This window comes from Equus przewalskii, chromosome 16, assembly GCF_037783145.1.
Source record: "Equus przewalskii isolate Varuska chromosome 16, EquPr2, whole genome shotgun sequence".
In the NCBI taxonomy this organism is placed as follows: Eukaryota; Metazoa; Chordata; class Mammalia; order Perissodactyla; family Equidae; genus Equus; species Equus przewalskii.
The window spans coordinates 79193090-79204470 of NC_091846.1; the positions used below are offsets into that span (position 1 = coordinate 79193090).

An 11381-nucleotide genomic window follows, 5' to 3' on the forward strand; every position below is an offset into this window, starting at 1 on the left:
CACACACGCACATTCCCACACGCATGTGGGCACTCACACACTTCACAGCCTAGAAGGGTATGGCCAAGATAGCGGCCACATTTAGAATCCCTAGGTCAATTGGTTGGGGACCTTTCCCCTCTTTTTTGCTTTTCCACATTCTGCCAAGGTCCACTTCTAGTGGGGCGAAAATTTGCCAGTGTCCGAATGCATGAACACAAGCTAATTTAAAAAAAAAGTTGACTTTAATCTTAATAAGAAGTCAAAATTTAAAAGTTAGCTTCAACTGGTAAGCAGTTTAACTGGTTCCTTGCATTTAACTGGTTACTTTAAAAAATAATTGTTGATCTCTCTGAACTTAGTCCTATTTTCATAATAATGACCAGTTTCCACAGATGGATTAGTGGTTGTTGGTGAGGGAGGAGGAGGCGTTTGGTGACAAGAGACAGTGTACAGGTAAAGAGTTTCGGCACCATTCAGATTACTTAGGCAAAAAGCCTGTAATTCAGGGAGAAAAAGCGATTCTGGGAATAAAATCAACAACCTCCAGTCTGGGCACCAAAACCAAGCCTAACCAAGCCTAACCAACTCTAACCAAGCCTAACCAAGCCTAACCAAACCTAACCAAGCCTAACCAAACCTAACCAAGCCTAACCAAGCCTACACTATTCACGGTACCTTGGCAGACACCAAACGTATGTGAAGTAACACTCTGATTTTCTGGAATCCACATGCATCAACTAAACTGAAGAATCAAGGCTCTTTCTCTGGCCTAGGTCATTCCCAGAAATGCCAGCAATCTACATCTTTAGCCTCGATTGCCAGATTATTACTCATGAACAAATATTTGTCTTTTTGCTTTTTGTGGGGTTTTTTTGGTGAATTGAATGGACAATTGTCTGGAGTCTGTGTGTAACTGTAGAGTATGTGTCGCACGTGTTCACCACATATTATTTGAACATATCGTTATTTTTAACAAAGTTAATTTCCATGGAATAATGGGTAATTTTGAAAATATTTTAGGCAAAATGTTACAAACTCGTTATTCGACTCACACCGCTCTGCACGCTGTATTCCTCTGGTTCTCACACACATTTTCAGTCTTATCTCTGGACCCTACAGGCACCATTACCATCAGTGACAACTTACAAGCATAACTGGCAGTTTTTTCTTTCATAGCGGCATATAAAATCAAGATGCATCTTACAATAAATGGCCCCTTAGGCTTGTTGAAAAGAAAAAGTGAATGTGTGTGGTAGTAACTTACAGATAATTTCTGGTCCACATAGTCTAGGGTGGAGAGAAACTGTTTGTGTCAAGGATGAGCTATTCCTCCCTAAGACTTCCCCATGCAGGGACCGTAAATTATCTTCCCAATCTTCACCACGGCTCTTCTGGTTCTAAAAAGTCTTGTATTTCTAGTAGGTGGTTCGCACTAAATTGCAATGTGTATTTGACAGAAGGTTTCTATTGCCTCGTCTATCACCAACTGGAAAAGTGACAAAGAAAAACTCTGGAAGACTCAAAGGACGAAGCGAGGAGCCCAGCTTCCCAATGGGTACGAAAGCTGGTGATGGGTCAAAAAAACAAACGAGTCAAAGTTAGTACTACTGAATGGGGTTTAGTTAATATTTTAAATTTCAAAATGAGCACGCACATTTGCAGTAAAGTGCTGAGCTGAATTTGTGCTTGTTTTCTGGAAACTTTACACGGCAATTATTGTAACGCAGAAAAGACTCCACCACTGACCCCTCAACCTCGCCGCGTGGTATTTCCATCCTGAATTCTTTCTGTTTGTTTCCTTGGAGCCAGAAGTCTTGGAGAGGATCGGGAGTCAATTATAAATATCAGGTTGGTTTGAGGTGGTGCGGGGACAATAGAGAGAAGAGAAAGATTATGTTTGGCTTTTTTAACTTTTAAATGATAAGGATTCCAGACGTTTCCAGAAAAATAGATGTATTGGCTCTCTGCTCGAACACCTGCTTCTTGCCACAAGCCTGCTGGCTTGGGGAGCACACAGACACATATGCACACGTACATGGAGTGAATGTCTATATTCCCTTTTTTTCTGGCAGAGACATCATGTAATGGCTGAGGTTGATATTGCTTCCCTTTCGGCCCTGTGCTCTTCACCTCCTCTCACCCTTCCTGGGAGCATTACCTCGCCGTCCTATATGTGCCATTTAAAGGGAATTACCTATTACTTCCATTATTTGTCCCTTATCAACTGATGTTACACTACAAGGATTTGCATTGAAAGCACACAAAGAAAGAGCAAGTCATGGCACATCGCCAAATAAAAGAGTAATGTTCTGGTGAATTTAGCCTAAATAATTTACTGCTATATAAAAGTGGAAAAGTGGAAGGTGAACCCTTTGACCAATAAATCTCTCCTGTGCGTGAAACCCTTATCTGGTCCCCTCCAACATATTCCACACGAGGAAGCCATCATCATTGGCTCTGGTTTGTTATTTGTAAACCTTGATCTTCTGCACTTGGTGTCCTAAATATGGATAATTAGCATCAGTTTATCACGCTTCTGCATATTTTCTCTCCTCTCCAAACATGCATGCTTCTATTGGCTGCCATTCTGCCACAGAAGATTATGGAGACAGATTGCAGAGAATGAATGTGCTAAACGAGATTAGGAAGGAATAGAAATAGCAACTTGGCCAATAAATTCCTCGTGAGAGCCTTATCATACAATTACACGTTGACTTGTTTCACACTCTCCCAGCCTCTTAATCCAACACCCCCACCAAGAATAAAATTTCACTAATTTCTGAATTACTGCATATCCTCCTGACTTGTTACCGAGAATGGCTGGAAGGAGAAACACGGCTGAAAACAACACATCAAACTTCTCAATAAAAAATTAAACTTTAAATCTTCAAATGGGTGGTATGAATTTGGGATGTTGAAAGCGTTTTAGCATCTACAAATGAGTGCACAAAGCCTGGCACAGAGAGATGTTTAACTTCTCTTTTAAATTCTCTCCATGCGCCACCTTTGGGGGCTCAGCGTTGTATGAAGGGGAGAGTTACCCTGCTCTTCAACAGAGCTATCTGATGTGTTTTAAAACAGGATAGAGTAGTCCCTTATTTTCTTCTCATTATTCTGGAGGACAGTCACAATGTCCCTGAGTACTTCCAGGCACATCACTTGACCGCTCTCGTACAGTGTCCTCACTCAAACAGGCTGTTTCACATGTTATAGCTTCTTACGCATATTCATGTCTACACACGAGAATTCTCGCCCACTCCCGGTCTCCTGAGAGTGTAACCAAGAAAGCTGTCACCAGGCATCCACAGGGGTACTCTGCCCTCCTTCCTTCCCCCTTGTTCTCCCCAAGGCTTTATAACAAGTTTGGGATTTAAAGAGGCCCGTTAAGACAAAAGCAAGGTGCTGCAGCACAGAAAGCCCTGCAGGACCGAGGTAATGCTTCCAGAAAGCGATGGAAATACAGATCAAGTCATAAAAACGATATCTTGGTGCTTGCAGAAGAGGAAAGGCTTCCAATTCACGGTGAGAAGAATTAATTAGCTAAAGAAATTCATAGCAATTGCAAAGAGAGTTTTTATGCACAGATCACCATGTTGCCTTCACTTTCTTTTCTCCAAGTCACGTCTATCAGGATTCACTGGAGAGGGCCTCATGCACAATCGGAGAAAGGATTCCATGCTTCAGAAGACCTGCTCCTACTCTGAGTTCAGAGACATAACTGGACAACGTCGTTCAACAAACAGGCACTGTCTCCTATGCACCAGGCACTGTTTGCGATGGTGGGGTGTAAGAGCACCAAGAAAGAGCCTGCCCTGGACACGGTGACAGCCATGGATGCTCATATGTCTTGACTTGACGGTTGATGAGTAGTATGGGTTTGCCTTCCGCAAGCTAGCAGATCTATTGGCTGCCAAGGATTTCCTTTTTTGGAGAGAGCGCCAGCCTACAACCTCCTTCCCTCCATCTATGCAATAGGGAGAGAGACCGAGGGCCTGTCAGGAAGCCCCGGGAGGCTCCTGTGTGAGGGGCACAGACTCTGTAGGAAGAAGTAGCTCAGAGACGGCCTGTCTTCCTGGAACCGCAGCCACAAACACATGCCATATGGTGGCAGCTGCAGCTCCAACAGAGTTTGCACTCGAGTCCTAAAGTCATCTGTCCAGAAAAAACAAACACATCTTAATGTCAGAGAAGTTCTGCTTTCCCTGCATCCTTCTTCTTTCCAAAGCCACTGAAATCAAGGGATCCAGGGTTGGGGGACAGGCTCCTGCTGAAGTGGGTGAGGGCAACCTAGAGAAGGGATGGGACTGGTTTGTTGTTCTGTTTCCTTAAGGAAATGTTCTGGAGGCCTTGGAGCGCTGATTCGGGGGCTCAGGTTTGGCTTCATCGAACTCCTCCACTCAGGCAAGGTGCACAGCCAATTGTAAATAAGTCCCCAGGCCTGAGGCTCCCCGGGGACTTGGGGCTTGCAGCTCAGCTATGAGCTGGGGGAACCTCCAGCCAAAATATGAGACAGATGAGTTGTTATTAAAAACGGTCCTCCCTCCGCTATGTCATATTTCCTGAATCGGTGAGCTAAGTTGAAGGGGGCGGTGAGAGGGAGCCGTTTGCCATTAATCTGGGAACAAACGGCTAACCTCGGTGACTGGTATTTTCGCTTTTCTTTTCTCACTTTTCTCAGTGCGGGGAGCGGTGGAGCCGCGCAGCGCGATTGTGAGGGGCTCTGCTGGAATTTGGCAGCGCGGAGGCTTGGAGAGCAGCCCCATGCTGGCTCCTATTCAGCGGGCCAGTTTTCCTCGAGCTTTGGAAGTTTCACTCAGCCGTGCACTCAATGGCTTCACAAAGCTGATTACAAGCTTCAGCGCATTCCTGAAGGAGCCAAAAGCGACGCAGGTGCAAACGAGCCGAGGGAGCCCCTTATCCCGGTGACAGAATGGGACAAGCTGGGAAAGGCTTGGACCACACAAATCCAAGCTCACCAGGCAGCAGAAAGCCTGCCTTGGGAACCGGGGGTCATTATCCGCCCTATTCAGCGGGGCCCGGGGACCCTGGGGGCCAGGGAGGCCGGCCGGGCGGGAGCTGCCGCGCCAGCGCGCGCCCGCGGCGGTGGGGACCCCGCAGGGCCCTGCGGCCGGCCCGGGGCGCTGGGTGGCGGGTTGTGCGTTTGCTCTGGCAGCGCCAGTGAAACCCGTGCCCCGACGGGCCCCTGTCAACACCAGTAGGGACATGGGAGAAAGAGCGCGCAGGAGGCAACCGGGTGCCTGGACCGTGCGCAACGTTTGTTCATCCAGCATCCCTGCCCCTGCCCACGCTGGCGCTCCGGGTCCCCGCCGGGCCCCTGGGCCACCGACACGCAGCTCCGAGGGTCGCTCTGTCCCCTCTTTCCCCCAGCCCCCCTTTCCTGTCCGTCTCGTGGTAACTGGGTCGGTGGAGAGCCAGCCCGACGCGGTGCGATGGGAGGACAGCGACCGTGCGCGGGGAGTAGGGGCGGCGGGTCTCGGGACCGCCCCGGCGAAGCGCACTCGGCTGGGGCCGAGGACACCTTTGCGGCGAGTCTGATTCCGCGACGGGAAGGAGGGTCGGGCCTCTGCCAGGGAGTGAATGACGTCCCCTGCTCGCGTTGAAGGACCGACAACCCCGGGCTGAGGGCGGTGAAGAGAGAAGGCAGCGCCGCGGGGAGCGCGCGGGAAAGGAAGGTCGAGGCCCGGGAGGGGATCTCGGCGTAGGAGGCACGCCAGGCGGAGGGAGCTGGCACGCGGGGGAGGGAGCGCGGGGGGCGGAGCTGGTGCGCGGGCTGCCCCCGGGACCCTCCTGTGGCGCGTGGGGAGCCCCGCGCCGCGTCCAGACAAGCGCAGCGCTCGAGTCCCTGCGTGGGGTCGGCGCCCGGGCTCCCCTCCTGCGCGCCGTCCCACCCTGTGCTCCCTGGGCCTGGGCCCTGCCCGCTGCGCGCTGGGCCGGGCTGCGTCCGGGGGTCCCCGCGGCAGGGCGCGGGCAGGGCGCGGGCCGGCAGGGCGCGCACGCCGACGGTCTTTTGTCTGATAACTAATTTGAGTTAATGCGATCTTTATGTAAAGCTAACAGCGGATAATTGTCTATTTTCTCGCCAGCAATCTCCATCACAATCACTTATCTGGAAACCTGCGGCTGGATTAATCGTTATATTCCCGAGATAAGCGTCGCCGCAATCCGCAGCGAATAAGGGTGAGAACATGAAAAGGCCTCCGCCGCGCTTGCGGGGCGGGGCGGGCCAGCCTGGCTACTGCCGGCGACCCCGTGTGCCTGGGGTTGGTGCCCGCGGGCGTGGCTGCTGGGTGCATTCTCCAGAGCTGGCTTTTGCTCAGATGGGTGGCGCGGGGCTGCAGGAGGCAGAGGGAGGAGGAGGGGGAGGAATGAGGCTGGAGAGGAAGCGGGAGGAGGAAAAGAAGAAAGATGGAGGAAGAAAGAAGAGGAAAGTGGAGGAGGTGGAGAAGGGAGGAGGACCAGGGGAGGAGGAGGGGCCCCGCGGGGCTGCAGGCCGGGCGCAGCCTGGGTCTAGTTGGGCCTGAGGAGGCCCTCGGCACACCGTGACGCGGGCTCCGGGTCCACGCGGCAGAGGCGCTGTCAGTGCCGGAATCAAGTCTTTTGATCTGGGAGACAGGATGCCACCCCACTATTTTATTTTCTCCAGAAAAGGCTCGCTCCCTCCGTCTGGATTCCTCTAGCTTAATCCCCTGGTCCACTCACCCGCCCTGCCTTAGGTCCCTCCCGCAAGATGCCCTCCTCCAGGGTCCGCATCTTTGCAAATTAATGGCAATATTTACACTCCCGTCAGTGTGATCCCCGAAAGAGAAAACCCTGGTGTGGAGCCCCGGACCCAGTGCCGCAGCGCCCACCGATGGCTGATGGAATCGAGGCCTGTGGGGAAAAGGGAGTTGTAGGGCGACGATTTTGACTTTCTGAGCTGAAGTCAAAAAGTCGGTGTCAAATGCAAATCCGTGTGGGGGTGGAGGGGCCGCGCGTGTGACTTTCTTGTGCACAATAAAGTGTAAAACGATTGACTTCTGAAACCAAGCAACGCGTATGGTGGTGACTTGGAAGTAACCCATTTGATTCCATTGACTTCCACGACCCAGATTTGCTGGCCGAGGGACCACCAGAGCAACTTTCCAAAATAGTGTTTCTGGAAAAGAGCAGATTCAGTCTCAATTCGTGACAGTTTTTGGCCACATAGAATGAAACTGTTTCCCTTTTGGCAGTTTAACTCTGAAACTTCTAAGAGTAGAAGAATACAGTGAACTGAAATGCCACCAAAGTATTGGATTTTTAGATAAAGGAGGACCCCAAATTATCCCCAAAATAGAGCATCGTAAATTCCTGTTAAAATCCTTGTCTTCAGTTTTCCCCTCCAGCAACTTGATGAGGTCTCTAGAAGCAAACAAGTGAACGGCCCTCCCGGGTCCGCTAGCCCGGCTGCGACCGCCTTTCCCAGGGCCGCTTTTTGTTGTGGCATTCGGGAACCATCCCACTTCATCTCTCACCTGAATCTTGTCATCTCGGCCATCTTGAAGTGATCTGGGAACAATGCTGGTCCCCGCGACAGACCCGCTGGTCAATCAGGCAGAACAGACTATGCAAATGGCGCGGAGAGGCGAAGCGCCCGGAACACTGGCTCCCATTGTCTCTGGCGTTTCAAAGCGCGGAGCAGCTGCGCAGACTTGTCGCCCCGGACCCTCGGTTGCCACACTAATGTCATCATTGCAAAACATCAGATTTTGAAAACTATACAATCTGAATTCATTAGCAGCCTTCTCGGCAAAGGCTTCTCTTCTCCATGACAAGTTTCAAACTCTTGATCCCCTGGTGTGGGGAGAGGGAGGGGGGCGAGCTTTGCAAGTGACAACTGGTGATGATCCGTAATTTCCTCTTTCTGGTGGATTCACAAACTTTAAAACCCGTGCTTGGAGTTCCGAGCCCGGCTGTCTGACTCCAACGACGCGGAGATTTCCAGGTTTTCGCGGTTTCTCTCAAGTGTTGCTTGCAAGTTTAGATTCCCTCAGAGCAGCCGAGGTACCGAGTGGAGTGAATTTAACAAGACACCGTCTGACGTTTGAAGGATAACGCCGGGGAGAGGTTTTGAAGTTATTTTCTTTCGATTGAACTCAAAACCATGGACAGCAGAGCAGTTTCGGCCCTAAAGCAAACGAGCTAGTGACGCGCGGGGCGCCCCTGGGCGCGCCCTCGCCAGCGGGCCGGCACCTCGGCTGCCCGCGGCACGCGCGTCTCGGTCACACAATTGCTCCCTCGGTTTTGCCGGGCTCACCACGCTTCTGCCTCTCCCTTGCCTCGCGCCCCCACCCCCCGTCCTCCAGGGTGACCTCGTTTTTCTAGACCTTCGAAGGCAGGAGGGATGCGCTTGGTGCCCGCGGCCGCGGCCCTGGGTGGGGGCCGAGCGCTGGGTCCCGCCCCGGCCGCACCTGCGGGCGCGGGGAGCGCATGGCGCGCGGGCCGCTGTGGGGTCCGAGGGCGGCAGAGGCCGGCGGAGCTGAGCCTCCGGGAGGACCCGGGGCGCCTGGGAAGGCCGCATTCCTCTCGGGTCAAGCTTGTGTTCTCCTCTGCTCCCCTGAGCTGCGTTGACGTGTCCTCCTTCTGCTTCTTTACAGCACTCCGTCTCCACTCTCCTCTCCCTACTTCGTCCGTGGGCTGGAAATTTTTCCCAGGAGAAGGCAGTCAACACGGAGACGGGCACCAGGCCGGTTCCTAGCCCGGAGCTGAGAATTAAGCGTCGAGGTTGAAGGCTGCAGAAGGCCGAGGTCTCCCCAGGGCCCCGTGGACTCTCCGGTTCGCCCCGAGGTCTCCCCAGCAAGCTCCCAGGCCTCCACCATGTGCCTCGCAGCCTCTGGAGGTGCCTTAGTTTTACCTTGGTTTCTTGACAAACTAAGGGATCAGGATTTGGAAGGAGAACGGAGCCAGATATTGTTTTCGTAAGCACAGCAAGCAGAACAGGGAAATAAACAGAGAAAAGGCCCTATAGGGTGTCTTGTTCGGTTGGGGTAAAGATGGAGGCCTCCGTCTCAATCCAGGAAAAGCCGTAGGCAGGCTCTTTACAAATATGGACACCTTTGGGGGAATTGAACTAGAATACCTTTTTTCTCCCCAGAAAATTGTATGATTTAGGCCTGGACCCTGGGTTGCTCTTGAAGTCTCTGCAAGTCTTGCACCCGGGCCTGGCCTTGGGGAAGAGAGCCTCTCCAGGGCCCGCCCAGCGCCCTGTGCGCCCTGAGCCAGCCATGGCTGGGGAGGCGTACTGTGGAGGTCCTGGTTATGGTGGGTGGGCACACAGGACAATGTCAGCTCCAGGGAGACGGCGTTGTTGCCAGGTGGCTCACCATGTCTCTCCAGGGTGTAGACAGCTCCTGGTTCATTGTAGGTGTCCAACATATGTTTGCTGAAAGGCTGAAAAGGCCCTTGCCACGGTGGAGCTGCTGGCCTGGCAGAGTGGACCACAGCAGGGCCAGCGCCCTGGGGGCTGGGGAGGGGGTCCTGAGCTTGCCTCCCTCCCCTTCTCACACACGTTCAATCTTACGCTCGCCGTGCATGTTCTTACACACACACGATTCACGTGCTATGCACTCATGCACACTCACACAAATACCCAGAGTCTCTAACACACACAGACGCATGTATGCAGAGACATACACACATCCACTGTCACACGTGAGTGACACGCAGTCACACACACACCATTCCCCTGGGGGCCCGCAGTCACAGGCTGGCTGAGTGCTGGCGGTGGCTTGTGCCTGGCTCCTCGGGAGGAGAAGTCAAATAGGTCAGAGGAATATTCTCTTAGGTACACACACGTGGGTGAGGGATCCAGTCCTCCTGGGAATTCAACAAATGCAGCAAAAAAGTGACATCAGTGCAGCACAGGGCGGTTACTTCTGAGCTCTTTCTTCTGAGCGTCAGAGCCAGGTCACTGTCCCAGCTTGCTAGAGTGGGTCGAGTTATCACTTTGTTCCCAACGCTTCCAAGTTGCTACTTTCTCCCAGTGTAATTTCCTTGGCTGCCCATGTAGACCTCTGTTATACAATATGATAGCCACTAGCCACACGTGGCTACTGAGCACTTACAGTGTGACCAGGTGTGCTGTGACTGTGCAAGACACGCCCGATTATAAGGTGTGGTATGGGGGCTGGCCCGGGAGCACAGCAGTTAAGTTCGCACGTTCCGCTTTGGGCCCTGACCTGTTCGCTGGTTTGGATCCCAGGCATGGACCTGCACACCGCTTGTGAAGCCATGCTCTGGCAGGCATCCCACATATAAAATGAAGGAAGACTGGCATGGATGTTAGCTCAGGGCCAGTCTTTCTCAGCAAAAAGAGGATTGGCAGCTGATGTTAGCTCAGGGCTAGTCTTCCTCAAAATTATTTTTAAGAAAATAATAAAATAAAAAATAAAGGTGTAGTATGAAAGAAAGCATGTAAAATACCTCATTAATCATTTTTAAATATTGATTTCATGTTGAAATGATACTTTTGATATATTCAGTAAAATAAAATCCATTCTTGAAATTAATTTCACTTGCTTCTTTTTACTTTTTCAAAATGTAGCTATTAGGAAATTTAAACTGACCACTGACCTGTGTGGCTCCTGTTAGTGGCTTATATTGTATTTCTGTAGGGCAGCCTTAGACTTTCCAAACCCTCCTTCAGGAAATGGAAGAGGAAAAGCCAAAATGGAGGAAAATGCTGAGCATGTGGTTTAGCATGAGGCGGTGCAAAGCCACCCTGGGTTAAAGTTGCTTTTGTAACATAATGTATTATCAAAGCTTCTTTTCTTTCATGAGAAGACATGATGGGGGGGGGGGTGGGTGGGAGAGGGGAGGCAGTACACATTGTATTTTATAGTTTGATTCATTTTCTTTCCATTTTAACTTTAATTCCGTCTAATTACTGTATTGTGATCTCAGTCAGCAATCTTAAATGAACTCTTAAGTAACTTTTGAAGAATCTTGCTACAAATGTTGGATAATGACGAGATGTAAATTACTGCAGGTTATTGTATAATGTCTACATCCAGCTGAAGCAACCCCTTTCCTGTTATTTTCAAATTTCAGGTCAGCATTTTGGTACTTTTCTGCTTTATTTTTTCCCCTGCAAGGTATTATCACCCACCCACCACCATTGCAGCCCAAAACAAAACAAGCAGAACAAAAGCTTGAGCACGAATTTACAGCTGGTGAAAATACTCTCTACGAAGCAAGAAAGGACTTCCTTCCCAACTCTTTAATTCCTATGATTGACTCACAGCTTTAAAAATTGTGACGTCACACCCTGGTCAAGGAGATTGCAATAAAACCTATTTGCAGGCTTTTAATATTTTAAATATGATTTTAAAATAGTCTATCTTAACATTGTAGAGACAAGA

At 50.9% G+C, this 11381-nt stretch overlaps 2 long non-coding RNA genes across 5 annotated transcripts in view; both read left to right on the forward strand.

Annotated features, from left to right (window-relative positions):
* LOC103540841 (uncharacterized) overlaps positions 1 to 10529 on the forward strand; it is a 636750-nt gene extending 626221 nt beyond the window's left edge. For all 4 annotated transcript variants that reach the window (XR_011528271.1, XR_011528272.1, XR_011528273.1 and 1 more), the window contains one exon: positions 8619 to 10529. This is a non-coding gene — a long non-coding RNA (uncharacterized lncRNA). The remainder of the gene's footprint in view (positions 1 to 8618) is intronic.
* On the forward strand, positions 1422 to 4788 carry LOC139076544 (uncharacterized). Its single transcript, XR_011528274.1, has 3 exons — positions 1422 to 1537; positions 1710 to 1830; positions 4661 to 4788. It is a non-coding gene; the product is annotated as an uncharacterized lncRNA (long non-coding RNA).
* Positions 10530 to 11381: the final 852 nt, after the last annotated feature.